Below are 16227 nucleotides of genomic sequence, written 5' to 3' on the forward strand. Positions count from 1 at the left end.
GCCTCTCCTCCAGAGCCAGAGGCGGGCCACAAAAGTTGGCCCCGGGGCCACCCAGCACCTGCCCACGTGCCGCGGAGGTTAGCTCCCGGGTCTACCCCGTCCCTTTCCCCCCCACCGCCCTCGGCCGCCAGGTCACCTATTACCGGTGGGAGGGGAGAGAGGCTGCTATTTAAACGCCCGCGGAAGTTGAGGCACCCCCACTGGCGGGTGCCGTGCACCTGCCTCCCGCCGCCGCGCTCCGCCACTTTGAGCAGCAGCCGCGTCCTCGGCCCCGCCTCCTGCCCGCAGGCGGGCGGGGGGAGCGGGAAGGAGGTGGAAGGGATCGAATTTCTCTAGCAAATGGGACCGTTCCGACAGGATTCGGTTCCCCGGTCAACATTCCACATTCCATCCCTCTCCCGCATTTGCAAGCCAGCGCCAACAACCCGGAAAGCCTGCTGGCTACAGAACAACAGCCCCCAACTCACAAATACACACTCACAGGCACAGGACACGTGCACTTGAAGGGCTTCGCAACTTGCAGTCCCGGGGTGCACACTGCACGTTTTCAGGCGGACCAAGCGACACGACACCATCCTCACAATTTGCAGACGGTGCCAAAAGGTTGCAATTTGCAATCCGTTTTAAGTTCATGGTTAATCGGTAGTTTGGTCTACCAATGCAACTCCTTCTTAATTTCACCGATAAAGGGTTTTACACTTCACAGGCAGTCTCACTATAAGTAAAAGGTCCGTTCACTGGAAACCCAATTGGGAAGAACCTAATTGCTAAACTGTCCCTGCACCGCCCCCCCACCCCTCCCTCACTGTCCTTGAATTGATGCAATGAATATTTTGGACATGTGGTGACGCGGTGATAAGAGAGAGGGCTGCAGCTACCCTACACAGATGTACCTATACCCACACCTATGTTTTGACTATACAGTCGTCGTCCCTTCCCCCGCACCACCACCACCACGGTCACACACACTCTGGATTCATATATGTACCCGGACCTTGTTCTGCCATTGCCATCTGTCTACCAAGTTGCTATTATGCTTTTCACTTCCATGCAACCTAATGCACTTTAGCTGTTTAAAAAATTCTATAACTAAAGCCAACTAAACTGGGTTTCTACTCCTGAACGCGTTTTAATTGATGATTCGCCTGAAAACCGCATGTTCTTCGCTAATCCAAAAGAAAAAGCTCTTAAGTCTTCAGCCCCCAAAACTGAAAAATAATCATAATAAAACTTACTGATCCAACACACATCAATTCTCAGGATCCAAAAATCATCCTCTCCTCCTCCTCCTCTGGCCCCCGCCCCGGCAATGCCCAAGTTACTGGTGGGATAGTAACGCTGCGCTCGGCGGCTGCCGGCCCTCCCTCCTTCGCTACATATCGAGAACCCAATCTTTTGGCGCCATATTAATGACGTACTATATTATTTCCACTAGGCAGCGACCTTCGGCATTAAATTACTCCCGAGAACTCCCGAGCAAAGCAACAAAACCATCAAATATGGCTGAGCCTCTCGGCTCGTCCTGCAGCCGCCGCCGCTGCCGCCGCCGCGGAATCGGGACGCGCACACGGACCCACACGCGGACACGCGCGGACTCTCGGTCGGCGCGCCCTCCCCGCGCGCCCCCCGCGGCCCGCGCGCGTACCTGCTGCGGAGGGGTTCGGCCGCGGCGCTGGGCTCCTCGCCGCTCGCTCCGCGCCGCATGAGTTCGGGCCGTGGCGGGCTGGCGGACGGAGTGGCGGGCGGGGAGCCGGGCGGGCCCCTGCTCTCGCCGGCGCGCACACACCCGGCGCTCGCGCAGGGAGGCACTCTCGGACGGGCGTTTGGCTTGTTATGGAGGAAGGACTGTGTGAATCAAACTCATTTCTGGGTCACTGCTGCCACAGGGGGGAGCACTTTAATCCCTTGCCAAAACGAGAGGGTGGGGACGGGAGGGCGGAGGGAGCTCGCCGGGAACCGCGGTGCGGGGGGCTCTGTCCCTCGTTAACTCTTCGCGGCCCTCGCCGTAGCAGGCTCGGCCTGTGTCAGCAGGGGCTTGCAAAGAGCCGCATGCTTCAGCTTTTAAAATCTCTTCCTTCACCTCTCTTGTGAGCCTAGACTTTCTTGAAGTGTCTCCAAGACACCTCCAGGGTGGTGGCCTTTTAAATTATCCCTTTCAGACTCTCCCAGTCTCAACTCTTGTTTGACATCACTGCACTAGAAAAGGATTCTTTCAAATTACTTTAAAATTATGTAGATTAAACTGTGGCTATTAAGGAATGTAGTTTGGGTGAGAGGTTTTATTTTTAGATTGAATGGAAAAATAAATAGTTCTTTGGTAGTAACAGTTTTTGGGGAGCTGCGGATTATTATGACATTTTTAAATATAGAAAATCCAGTTTGGGAGCCGGAACACATCTTTACCTAAGTTTGTATCAAAATGATAATTCCAAATAAGCATTAATTCATTAGGAAACTAATTATTTGTGAGTTGACACCACCGTTATGTTACACTGTGTTACAGAACGGGACATTGTCTTCCAAATAGGGAGAATTGAGCCTAATGCTAAAACTGGAGCTGCAGACTAACATGAAATTAGATTAATTCTGGGGTATTTATGTGTAAAAAAGGAGTGGAGATTAACACGCTTCTCTCATAAAAGTGTTAGCCGCTCAGTCATGTCCAACTCTTTGGGACCCCATGGAATGTAGTCCACCAGGCTCCATGGGATTATCCAGGCAAGAATACTGGAGTGGGTTGCCGTTCCCTTTTCCAGGGGGTTTTCCCAACCCAGGGGTCAAACCCTGGGGGCCTGCATTGCAGGCCGATTCTTTACCCTCTGAGCCACCTGGGAAGCCCTCTTCTCTCATGGACCCCCCTTAAAGAAATGAGTCTATATGATATTCTGCTTCAAAAGGGAAAAGAAAAAAAAATGGGGTACAGGTTGAAAATACTATTCAATAATCCGGAACATAGATCACTGATTACAAAATTGAGTATCAAACCCTAAGGCATACTTGTCCACTGGAAGAATTCTGAATATGTCAGGTTTGGTTTCATAAAATCTCACACCAACCCATCCACCTACATCGGGATCATAGTAATCTGATAAATGTGGGAAAACAAAACTAATTGAGTCTTTCAATTATTTTTCAGAAAGCAAAGTAAACCAAAGGAAATCTTAAGTATATGTCCTTTTTCTCTCTTGCCTGCTTCACTAATGAAGTACAAAGACACCCTATCAGTACTGTTTATGTGCTCACTTAATCGTGCTCACTTAATCCTGCTCAAAGAAACCACATATGTAAAGCACTACGCTATCATTATTACTGTTATTAATATTGCCCTGAACTTACTGCTATTTTCCTTGGTTCACTTTACACATACTCTACTGCAGAAGTAAAAGGACACAGGCTTCATAGCCAGACAGACCCTGAACTGAATCCAACTCTACGAGTTGTCAGCTATGCAACTGTGGGGTAAATTACAAAACCTCTCTGAACTTCAGTTTCTTCCTGAGTAATAAAATGGGGTTAACAGGCCCTACCTGAAGGGTTGTTAACTGAAATAACTCCATAAACATGCCCAGCAGAGACCCTGTCAGTATGAGAGCCATCCCTCCTATCTCTCATTCTTGGTCTTCTTGCCTTTGAAGACTGCAACTTTTCCACATTCCAGGGAAATTTATTTCACTCATTCCCCTGCAAAAAATAAAATAAAAATAAGCTACACTTACCATTCAGCCTTTAACTTTTTTTTTCTGACTATCCCCACTCCCAAAACATCAGGCAACAAAAATGAAAGTGTGCTGAGTAAATAGATGAGAAAAAAAGGGGTAAAAGAATACATGAACCCTCAACACTGATTCTATGCTTAAGACTGATGGTCCCAGGAACGTGATGAGGTAGTGCCATGTGCTGTACACAGCCCTGGACTAAAAGTCTGCAGCCTCCTATCAACTCACACTATAACTCTGGACAAATGTCTTTGGATCTTAGTTTCCCCACTGAGATGATAGACAAGATGATATTCAACACCCCTTGTCTTATTAACAGTAATTTCTGGTTGTTCTTACCAAACTTACAAGTTGATGATTATTTGTAGAAGTGGAGGACAACTTGTATCAATAATGCATAAAAACAACTCATTAATGATCAGCGATTGACTTTTTTTAAATAATAAATGTCTTCTGCCAGATCACAAAGGAAACCTTTATACATCCTATTTCTAAAATGGGACAGCAGTGTCTTGTGGCAGCATATTTAAAGAATAAGAAGTACTAAGCTGGCAATTAGGAAATGAGTTTCTGGTAACACTCTGTCACTTATTAACTTACCAAATCATTCATGATTACAATTTCTTGGTTTCTAGAATGGTCCTGTTAATTCACACTTTATTATCAGAGATAAAAAGGACATTCAAGAAAATAGGTACAAAGTAGTCAGTGTAGTTATCAAGATTCTAGTCTTTTCTGATCTGATCAGTGTTCATGGTGATAATTACTATTCTGTATATTGCTTTCATTTTGCTATTGGCATACACAGTTTAATTATTCGCTTCCATAATAGGTTTATAGAAATACTGAATACATATATTCATATTCCTTATTTTGAAATCATACATGATTAAACTTATAAATATTTACCTAGTTATTTCATTTGTGTCTACTCTGCAGGTAAAGAATTATAAAACCTTGACACAAAATTCAGAATTGTTCATCTTTGAAATTAAGTGGATATGTATGCTAAAATCCTATAAATCTCATTCCTTCAAAGAAATTGAGCAAGAAATTCTTCCTGGCAAATACCATTGCCAACTGGTATATGTTATGACATATGTATGCTGCTGCTAAGTCGAGTCAGTCGTGTCTGACTCTGTGAGACCCCATAGATGGCAGCCCACCAGGCTTCCCTGTCCCTGGGATTCTCAAGGCAAGAACACTGGAGTAGGCTGCCATTTCCTTCTCCAATGCATGAAAGTGAAAAGTGAAAGTGAAGTCGCTCAGTCGTGTCTGATTCTTAGCGACCCCATGGACTGCAGCCTACCAGGCTCCTCCATCCATGGGATTTCCCAGGCAAGAGTACTGGAGTGGGGTGCCATTGACATATGTATATACAATGTTTATTGCACAAGTGCTCTCATGGATAAAATGAGTTGTGTTCTAAAAGTTTATATGTACTTTAATTGTGTGGAACTTTTAATTTAATCCCCAATACCTTGTTATAAAGCGAGCTTAAGTTGTCAACTAGTTTTTAAAATAACTCTAATAACTAAATGACAGAAAAGAATAACTTTTTTGAATGATATTATTTGGGGAACACAGCTCCCTGTCTAACCAATCGATGAAGTCACCAGTCATGAACAACCTGGTAATCCCTCCGAGTAGGTGGTTACAGTACATAGAATGATTGGAAGACCAGTGATCAAGATGCTTTCTTGCAGGTGTCAGGACTGACTAAATTATTGCCTTTCTCAAGGTTCTTCATTTTTGTTTTCTTTTGCTTGTCTTTGATTTGGTTATTTTAATTTTGTTGATTTTCATACTTTTAGCACAATGCAAGATGTCAAAGAGAAACGAGTCTGACAGAGAGAAGAGGAAATAACTTAATTCAGCCAGATGGAAATGTCCAAGACTGCAGAAGTTCAAAATAAGAGAAGCTTTTCTCAATCATGAATGGAAACCATGATGGAGAGAATTTTCAAATTTTAGAAAGGCAAAGGAAGATGATATATTGCATCTATATGGATAACGATTATAAACATTGCCATATATTTTTCAAGTTTTTTTCTAGGCATTTTTAATAATGTCACATATTTGAATGATGTCATGCATTTCATTTTACAATGTTTCTTTTCACTTCTTTCATTTTTATCTTTTCAGTATTTTACTTTTTAAAGTAATTTTTTTTTCAGGTCTTGGCCAGCCTGCATACCATAACTTCATCTACAGGCCACTTCAACCATATATTCTCATAGTTACTCCCTCAAACTTGTCAACTATTGGAAAGTTTCGCCAATTTTAATATCAAATTCAAATATCTCTTTTAGCCACTGCCTCTATGACTTCCAAATTTTGTTTCCCATGGACCTTTCTTGTCTAAAAAGTGACTCCAATTCTACCCCTCCAGTCCTCTCCAATTAGATGCAGAAGCAGTGATAACTCAAAATGTGATCTCCAACCAGTAACAACAACTCCTGAGAACCGGTCAGAGATCCATTATTTCTGTCCCCACCCCAGACCTACTGAATCAGAAAAGCAGATCCAGCCATCTGTGTTTTAACAAGCAATTTAACAATTTGAATTGTTTTTCAAATAATTCTGATTCGGGTTTAGCAACCACCTGAGTAGATTTTACTTTCATCCACCATGTTTGAGGTACATGACAAGCCATGGGAGACAAGGCTGCGAGTAAATAGGTAAGCAGGTCTACTCTCTGCCCCGGGTGGTAGTGGTGTAGTAGCTTAGTCCTGTTGGATTCTTGTGACCACATCGACTATAGCCCACCAGGCTCGTCCATGGGATTCTCCAGGCAAGAATCCTGGAGTGGACTGCCATTTCCCTCTCTAATTCTTTGCACTTAGGGCAGTTAAAAATACAAAGGAGTAATGACAATTAACTATAGGGTGTGGAGGAAGCATAAACCTAAAAGATTACAGGTATTAACCAGATTGGGGGTGCGGTGGGGATTGGGGGGCGTCTAGTGGTTTTCTTGATTTGGAGGTTTATTTTTTGTTTCTTAAATAAAGCCCCTGGCTTCTGTGTGGCAAAAGGATGGGGTAGAGGTGAGACACAAGGTAGGGAGGTTAGTTAGGAGGCTTCTGCAGTTAACAGGTGAGAGATGGAGGCTTGGATAACAGCCATGGATCATGCAAGGGAGACAAGTAGGCAAAGCAGCCTGTGATGGGGGCTTGGGGAACACAGTCCAGCTCTCCAGAGGCCTCAGCATTTGCTCTGGGCAGGGGAGTGAGAGCTCCTCCCCCCAGCCAGCTCGGTGTCCAAGGGATGTCTCTAGGGCTTATGGGGTCTCTGTGGCATCTCAGAAGGGCGCCCACTTGGTTGAGGCAGTTGTTCCTCAAGGAAGTAACATCTAGGCAACCAAACAAAAGCCCTGTTGGGCAGTGAACAGCTTGAGCTGTCCAAGCTCTGTCCCTGCACACAGTGCGGAGCCTGAAACCGTAAGCCCCCAGGGCAGACAAGGAGGGGCCCCAGTCAGGAGGACTCGGGCCCCTTGCAGGGTCCTTCTTGGCCCCTCTTCTCAGAAAAGTCTGGATCAGATTCCAGGCCCTTCCTCCCTGGGGTCCCAGGTCCCCACTCCAGTCTCTTTATCCCTCCACCGGAAAGCTCCATTTTCCTCTTTTCTTCCACAAAACACCTTAATGGTCCATTATAACCTGAGCCCAAATCATTAGCAAATGAAAAACTGGCTCCCACTTTCTCTAAGGCCACAGGGGGTATGTGGGAAGGGGTGGGGGAGGAGGCTGGGAGGGAGGCAGCCCCCCGGCACACTGGTTTAGTTCCAATGTTAATGAAGCAAAGAAGAGGAGGTGAAGCCCACACTTCAGTCTCTGTGTTATAACTGTTTGATAATTTACTGGTTTTTTTTGCCATGAGGCACATCTGTGTGTGATAGATTGGATGCCAGAGGTGAAGAAGCTGGAGTAAAAGATGTCTCCCAAGTCTCTGGCTTAGAGAATTGAATAGACTCCTACATTTGAAATTCCAAAAGATGTTCATTAAACACTGAGCAGGGTTCCTGGTGAAAACGACAAACCCCTGCCTCAGGGGCAAAGGAAAAGAAGGAAATTCCTAAGGAAAGAAAATCCAGTAGTTCAGCTTGAGAAGGCAGACAATTGAAGGTGCCCACACCCCACTCCAGTACTCTTGCCTGGAAAATCCATGGATGGAGGAGCCTGGTAGGCTGCGGTCTATGGGGTCGCTAAGAGTCGGACACGACTGAGTGACTTCACTTTCATGCTTTGGAGAAGGAAATGGCAACCCACTCCAGTGTTCTTGCCTGGAGAAGCAGCACAAGGCCAATGGGATCAAGAGTCAGCTGTTCTAGAGGAAGGCTGGGTTGTGAGTATGGGTTTAGGATTTATCAGCACAGAGAGGTTAACTGAGGTCATGGGAGTGGATGAGATCAACTGCAAGTGTCTATAAAGTAAGAAGAAAACCGAGCCTAGGCTCCAAACAAGGGAGTCACCAGTAACAGTCCAGGTTAATTGTCCTCATGCCAGAATCAGGATTTCAAAGTGCCACAGGAGAAAATCACAGACCTGGGCTGGTAGTTTCCACAAGGTGTTCCACCACTTCCACCGTGCCCTGAAATCACTATTTCCCCAGACAGTTCACTCTCCTGCTCTCACTGGGATCTTTCTCAGAGTTTTCTCCCGGTCCTCCTGCTGCCATCCTGCCACTTACCTAGGCATCTTCAGCAGAGCTCCTAACCTACATCACACATGTAACAGCAACCGCTGAAGAGGAAATCCTCTAATCTTCTAACACCAAACTTACAGAAGGTCTTCCCTACAGGCTCACCCTCCCCTTTTTCTATCACAGTGGGATGCATATGTCCTTCCCTGCACCTGGGCTCAGAATCCTGAGACTAGCTCACCTTTCCTGATCTCTTAACTCGAGATTATCCCTGCTCTTTCAGGCATTTTCTACTTCTCTGGCTACTAATTCCTTCCGTAACACATTCAAATAAATTTCTGTCTCCCACTAAAAACAAACAAACTCAAATCTCCCTTATTCTCTTTTATTTCTGTCTTCTCTTTTACAGTCACACTTTTTGAAAGAAGATCACCATTGACATTCTTACTGCTAAAATCAGGAGCAATTTCTCATCCATATTCTACTTGACCTTTCACTTCCATTTGACACTTGTGTTGTGGTCCATGCATGGGTTGGAAAAGAATTTCCAGACATGAGACAGAATGAGAGGGAAATAAAGTTTATTAGAGTGGGAGACGCTGTTAGAACAGCGGGCCAGCTCAAGGGAGAACCAACGTTGAACAGGGGTTCTTAGTCCACTTTTATACCCAGCTTACAAGGAGTGGGATAGGGGTCTTGCAGGTCATTTGCTGATTGGATGAGGCATGGATACTGGGTAAGGCAAATACCTTCTTCCTATGTGGGGTAGGAGGTGAGACAGGTTATACTGCTCAGGAGGACCAGAAATCTGTTAATAGTTACAACATGGGGAAGGGAAGGACGATAAGGGTCTGGTTTTTCTGTTCCTGCATTCCAAGACCCTCCTTGGTTTTATCTGCTCTTTCGTCCTTGGGTCACCACAACTTGTTCCTGTGTGCCCTGTTTCATGAAATACTTTCACCTTGAGGCAGGAGGTGGATGAGCACACCCCACCCCACCACACACACCCAGGGTAAAGCAATTTAAGATTTATTCCCTGTGGATCAAAACTCCAAGACCAGAATACCTGACCACACATGTGCAGAAAGGCTCCTTGGAGGCCAAAGGGTAGTTATGTCAAGGGATGTTCTACTCTTTTCGGTAAAATCCATCCTGGCTAAGAGAGGCCTGCGTACACATGGAAGGATCCTGAGATATACCAAATAGGATTGTGAACCAGACAAGTCAAAATGATTGGCCAAAGGAAACCTGGAAGGAATGCCCCGTAAAAGTGAGTCAAACTGTCATGAGGATGAGATTCAGCAACTCTCTGTCCTGGAGTCTAGTTGTGCATCCGTCCACAAGTACTGTATTTTTTTCCTCCTCTTAATAAATAGTTTGTTTCACTACTTTCCATCTTTGTGAGAATTCTTTTCTGGAAAGCTGAAGGGCCAGAGTCCATGTCACTGACCACTGGTCTAGTGGCTAGGATCTGGTACTTTCACGGCCATGACCCAGCCTCAATCTCTGGTTGGGAACCCAAGCCAGGCTCCAAGCTGTTGCAGGTTGAGGCCGCCTGAGATCAACCTGGCTTCCATAATGTCAGCAGTCTTCTGGTTTCTCTCCTATCTCTCTGCCCTCTTAATTTGCTTTCTGAGGCTCCTCTTTCTCTTTGGTTAAAGCAATGCCTCAGACAAACTGTTTTTGAGTAAATGAGAAGCTTTCAAAAAATTCAACTGAAGGAGTCATTTTGGTTGAGACATTTTATAAGAAAAAATGAATGATTCACCAACCATGCTTAGAATGGATACAAAAAGAAAAGAAAAAAAAAAGAACATCTGGTTAAAGATTATTAGGCTAGTCAATCAGCTGGATGGGTAACCCTAGCTTCCCAGAAGGAGTTCTCAGTCTTATTAAAGTCTGTCAGAAAACTGTTCACGCACTTTATCAGGAATGCTAATTGCTTCCCAGAAGGGGTTGTAAATTACATCACACAAAAAAATTTCTGTCCCACACCAGCTTTGAGTTAATTTGCTTTCTCCCTTTCAGTCTCCTAAATGTTGGTTTTCCTTAGGGTTCTCTCCTAAGTCCAACTCTATTCTCATTCTACAGGTATCTCTTAGTGTTCTCACCTGCTCTCATGACCACCCCCCAAAACATACATGTGTATTTGTATCTTCAACAACTTTTCTGAACACCCCGGGTACTGGACTCCCCACAGGTGATTCAAACTTGGTGTACCCCAAAAATGAACTTATTTTCCCTCCTACTTCATGATTCCTCATCTGTCCCAGATCTCAATTAGCGGCACCACCGTCCACAGCTGCCCAAACTGGGAGTCAGAACATCATCCTTAGCTCTTGCTTTTCCTTGAGATCTCCTCCACCATCACCACCACTAATCCATTCTATCACCAGACCACATCTACGTCAGGTTTCTCTCTCCATCCCTAAAGCCACTACCATCATCTCAGTGACTTAAACCACCACCTGTCTGTCTGCAGTCCTGTCCTCTTCTAATTCATTCTCTATTCAATAGTCAGTGTGATCTTTTAAAGCAAAAATATGATCACAGCATTCTCATTAACACCATTAATTGCCATTTTTTTCTTTGTTTATTCTTAAGGATAGAATGTGTCATCAACATAACTACTTACTTTTGCTAGTTTTCCTTCCAAAACCTCCCCCTGCTTCCATGGCTTGTCAGTAGTAGTATCTTCAGTAGTAGTATCCATTCAGAACCTTTGAAAATCTTAGCCCTAAACTCAGAACATTCTTCCCTATCTACCACCACTTCTTTTGGCTCTAATTCACTCAAGTTCTACCAAAGAGACTTATCTTATCTCCCTAACCCCCACCTTTGTCTAAGGTTCCATGACACTCAGTATTATCATTATATTATTGCTTCTCTCACTGTTTTGTCATTTTTTTTTACCCCTCACTAGACTATCTGTGATTCAATGACTTTGTCAATTATTCTCTCCATTATGTTTCTAGTACTGGGCCTAACAGCTGGTAGGCAGTTAATAAATGTTTTTAATGCAATGGATGAATGATCAATATATTTGTGTAATTAAATAGCCTCCAAAGCACCATTTAAAAAAACAGATAATGTTCATTCTTATTTTCTAATGCTGAAAGTATTAAATATTATGTTTCAGAGAAGACAAAATTAAAATTGAAATCACCAAAAAGCTATTACTCAAAGATAATGACCACGAAAATTTTGATGTATATTTTTACTGCCTTTTGTATATTTGTGTGTGGGTATCTTAATAGACATACATAGTTTAGACAAATGAGGTCATACTGTATTTCTATTTTCTGACAATATTTTACTTAGTTTATCCATATAGTTGGAGGTTTATGTTATTTCTGTGTTTTTACTAATAGAAAGAGTACTTTAGTGAATATCCTTATATCCTTATAGTTCTATAATCCATGATTAGGAAGATGAAGTTTTATTGACAGTATAATATTTACCATATACATGAAATTTGAATGATTCCTGATTCTTTAATGTTGTACATTTATGTTTTTCTAAATCCATACTTCTACAAATAAGGCTGTAAATATTTCTATGCATAAATTTTTGTTTACCTACTTTACCATTCTTGGGATAGATTTTGAAGTAAATTACTAGGTCAAAAGTTTTAAGGCTTCAGATTCATTGTGCCAAATTGCTTTCAATGAAACAGGTTGTAATTTAGATTCACCATTGTCAATGATTGGGAACTTGCTGCTGCTGCTGCTAAGTCGCTTCAGTCGTGTCCAACTCTGTGCGACCTCATAGAAGGCAGCCCACCAGGTTCCCCCGTCCCTGGGATTCTCCAGGCAAGAACACTGGAGTGGGTTGCCATTTCCTTCTCCAATGCATGAAAGTGAAAAGTGAAAAGTGAAAGTGAAGTCGCTCAGTAGTGCCGACTCTTAGCGACTCCATGGACTGTAGCCTACGAGGCTTCTCTGTCCATGGGATTTTCCAGGCAAGAGTACTGGAACGGGTTGCCATTTCCTTCTCCAAGGGACTTGCTGAGTATTTGCCAATTATTCAGCATACAGCTAGACTCTGTGGAGGGCGAGCAGTATGCTCTCAAAGAGACATGTATGGAAAGCTCCATGGGCTTCCCCGGTGGCTCAGCAGTAAAAGAATCCTCCTGAAATGCAGGAGACATGGGTTCAATCCCCGAGTCAGGAAGATCCTCTGGAGGAGGAAATGGCAACCCACTCCAGTATTCTTGCCAGGAAAATCCCATGGACAGAGGAGCCTGGTGGGCTTCAGTCCATAGGGTTGCAAAGAGTTGGACACAACTGAGCATGCACACATAATACCAACAGAAGCAATAAAGGTAATCTGACCACATATAAAAATGCCACAATAACTTGTAGGTAATCTAAACAATGCTGAAATAGGTTAAGCAGGTTTCATAAATGAAGTAGAATAATTAAGAACAAAAGAAGTAGGAAGAAAGAAATGGAGATTGTGGGGAAGATGCCGGGAGAATCTGCACAGGGAGCAGGAAAGAGGAAAAGAAACAATTATTGAATGTTTTCTGTGCATGTGCCAGGCACTGCACTAAGCATTTCACACCTAATATCACATTTTCTTCTCACAACAACCTGAGAAGTAGGGATTATTATTTTCATCCAGATCCAGATCTAAATGATGTGAAAAACTGACATTCAGGGGGATTAACTAATTTGCCAAAGATCATAAAGCTTCTGAGAGGTGGCACCAGGAACTGCTTGAACCCAAGCAGTCTGCCTCCAGAGTTCACGCTTTTAAGTATATGACTCAACTAACTCATTACAAACTCAGAATCAAGTACCCAGTCAGAAATTGTACTGTGATTTAGTATCAGGGACGTGATGAGTCAGTTGGCGCTCACTAGATTGAGAAAGAAAATGAGGGCAGAAAGGATTCCACATGCTAAGACTTATTTCAGACAGTAGAGATGTAAAAAGTTACTTATTAAAATATGTGGCACAGACTTAAATGTAAAATTATAAAACTTTGAGAAAAAAATATAGGAAAAAATTTGGGGATCTATGGCTAGACAAAGAGTTCTTACACTTGACACCAATAGCAGAATCCATATAAGGAAAAACTGGTAGATATGGGTCTCTCAAAATTAAATGTTTTCTTTCCAAAAGTCCCTGTTAAGAGAATGAAATATCAAGCTATAGGCTGAGGAAAATATTTGCAAACCACATATTCAACAAAGAATTAGTATCTAGAATATATGGAGAACACTTAAAACTCAACAATTTGAAAAAAATCAAACAATTCAATTAGGAAATGGGCTAAAACCATGAACACATTGCCCAAAGAGGATATACAGATGGCAAATAAGCATTTGAAAAGATGCTCAATATAATTAGCCATCAGGAAAATAATGCAGATTTAAACCACAAAGAGGTATCACTACACTACTATCAAAATGACTAAAATTAAAAAAAAAAAATAGTGGCAACACCAAATGCTGGCAAGGATGTGGAGAAACTAAATTGCTCATACATTGCTTGTGGGAATGTAAAGTGGTCCAGCCACTCCTGAAAACTGTTTGGCAGTTTCTTTTAAGACTAAACATGCAACTACCACAAGGCCCAGCAATTGCACTCTTGGGCATTTAGCCTAGAGAAATGAAAACTTATGTTCACATGAAAGCCTGTACACAAATGTTCCTAGCAGCTTTACTCATAGTAGCCAAGAACTGGAAACAACCCAGATGTCTTTCAATGAGTGAATAGTAAACAAACAGCAGTACATCCATACCATGAAATATTACTCAGCAGTTAAAAAAAGAAAAAACTATTGATACATACACGAAGCTTCAAGAATTTATACTGAGTTTAAAAAGCCAATACAAAAGAGTTATTCACTGTATGATTCAATTCACATATCATTCTTGAAATGACAACATATAAGAATAGAGAACAGATTAGTGATTACCAAGTGATAATGAGGAGGTCAGGGAAGGAGGGAAGCCTATGTGACCATAAAAGGGCAACATGAGGGATCCTTCTGCTGATGAAAACCTTATAGAACTTGACTGTATCAATGCCAATCATATTTTACAAGAATGTCTCCCATAAAATGTTACTATTGTGGGATACTGGGTAAAGGTACATAGGATGTCCCAGCAGTATTTCTTATAACCATACGTGAATCTACAATTATCTCAAAATGGAAAGTTTAATTTAAAAAAAAATAGGCAATCGGAAAAGAATTTAAACACTAACATATTCCTAGAAAGTAGCCTAAAAGGTAGAGAAATCTCCCAATGTCATTCAACAGAGCCACAGGAATGAAAAATTCATGTGGCCTAAAGTGATGCAGATGTATAAGTCCCTACGATTTCTGCTCTCCTGCAGGAAGGCTCACCTTTTCAGTACCAGTACAAACAAAAGGCTAAGCAGGCTTGCAAGGGTAGCAAGAGAAAAGAAGTATTGAAAATATTGTAAAAAGGAAAAAAGGAGTGGCTCTTCCTAGAGCCCTTTATAAATATTCTCTGTCACCTGGCTTTCTGTTTTCCATCTAAATGGCCAAGAAGAATTAATGACTATGCCCTTTCTATGGTAGAGACTCACCAGGACCCTGAGGGCAGGGGAAGAATTTGAGTCTTGCCTCACATCAGCCAGATCTTACCTAATCTCTCACACATATTTCTCCACTCCAGCCCCAAGGCTTCGCCCTCGAAGCCCTTCCCACCCTACCAGAGGCCTGTTCCCCTAGCAGCTCCACTGCCCAGAATAGAGCATCCATGTAGACATCTCATATATCACTCACTGACTTCTCATCATGGGTCGAGCCCACTAGGTCACTCTGTAACATTCATCTTAGTTTTAAAAACATGAGAGGGACATTGTTGGCAAAAATCCAGGAGTAATGAATTCTATGTTCTAGAAACAGAGAAACTGAACTATTTCAATTTGAAAGTAAGAGCTGGCAGGAAACCAACAGAAGCAAAGTCCTCTGGGGAGGAAACGGGGGGGAGGGAGCAAGCTGGTGAGTTAACTTGTAGGCCTGTAAGGTGGGCAGATTTCTTTAAAAAGCAAACAAAGCAGTTTTAGACTTGAGAGACTTAATTGGCATCCAAGGCCAAGAATATGAATAATGTTACATAAAAACCTTGCTCAAGTGAGAATTCTGCAATCGAAGCATTCTGACTCTAATAGGTAAAGTTTAAGGGAGAGGAATATAGAAAAAGATGTTTATTTTTCCAGTCATATAACATATGGGCTTCCCTGTTGGCTCAGTGATAAAGAATCCGCCTGCAATGCAAGAGATGCGGGTTCGATCCCTCAGTTGGGAAGATCCCCTGGAGAAGGAAATGGCAACCTACTCTAGTATTCTTCCCTGAAAAAATTCCATAGACAGAGGGGCCTGGCAGGCTAAAGTCCCTGGGGCTGCAAAGAGTCAGACACGACTGAGCAACTAAACAACAACAATTATAACATACACCATTCATGGTATAAAGATTTAAATCTCATCTTTTTTCTTCATCATCATGGCAAGAAAAGTTTGATGCTTTTCAGAATTTCAAGGTCTAAGAAAATAGGCTGGTTTTGTAGGTTACAGACAGTGCCAGGATACTAGGATGCATTTATTCTTCCCTCCATTAAATGAGAAACTTCATGTATGGACAAGGGAAAGTTAGAGAATCAATAATAGCTCAGGGACCTCCCTAGTGGTCCAGTGGCTACCAGTCCATGCTCCCAGTGCAGGGGACCTGGTTTCGATCCCTGGTCAGGAAACTAGGTCCCTTAAGTCACAATTAAGAAGTTCACATGCCTCAGCCAAAAAAGATCCCATGTGCAGAGACTGAATATTCCTCGTGGCACAGCTAACACTGGCACAGCCATATATATATATATATATATATATATATATATAA

The 16227-nt window shown here is 42.8% G+C and overlaps 1 protein-coding gene across 4 annotated transcripts in view; it reads right to left on the reverse strand.

The window, feature by feature from the left end:
* Positions 1-1826, reverse strand: part of JADE1 (jade family PHD finger 1) — a 57147-nt gene extending 55321 nt beyond the window's left edge. The window contains exon 1 of one of the 4 annotated variants that reach the window (XM_010860235.1): positions 1646-1826. The gene's annotated coding sequence lies outside the window, so the exon portion shown is untranslated. The other 3 variants (XM_010860236.1, XM_010860237.1, XM_010860238.1) reach the window with 3 other exon arrangements.
* Between the last annotated feature and the right edge of the window lie 14401 nt (positions 1827-16227).

This window comes from Bison bison, unplaced genomic scaffold (genome assembly GCF_000754665.1).
Source record: "Bison bison bison isolate TAMUID 2011002044 unplaced genomic scaffold, Bison_UMD1.0 scf7180017864465, whole genome shotgun sequence".
Taxonomy (NCBI): Eukaryota; Metazoa; Chordata; class Mammalia; order Artiodactyla; family Bovidae; genus Bison; species Bison bison.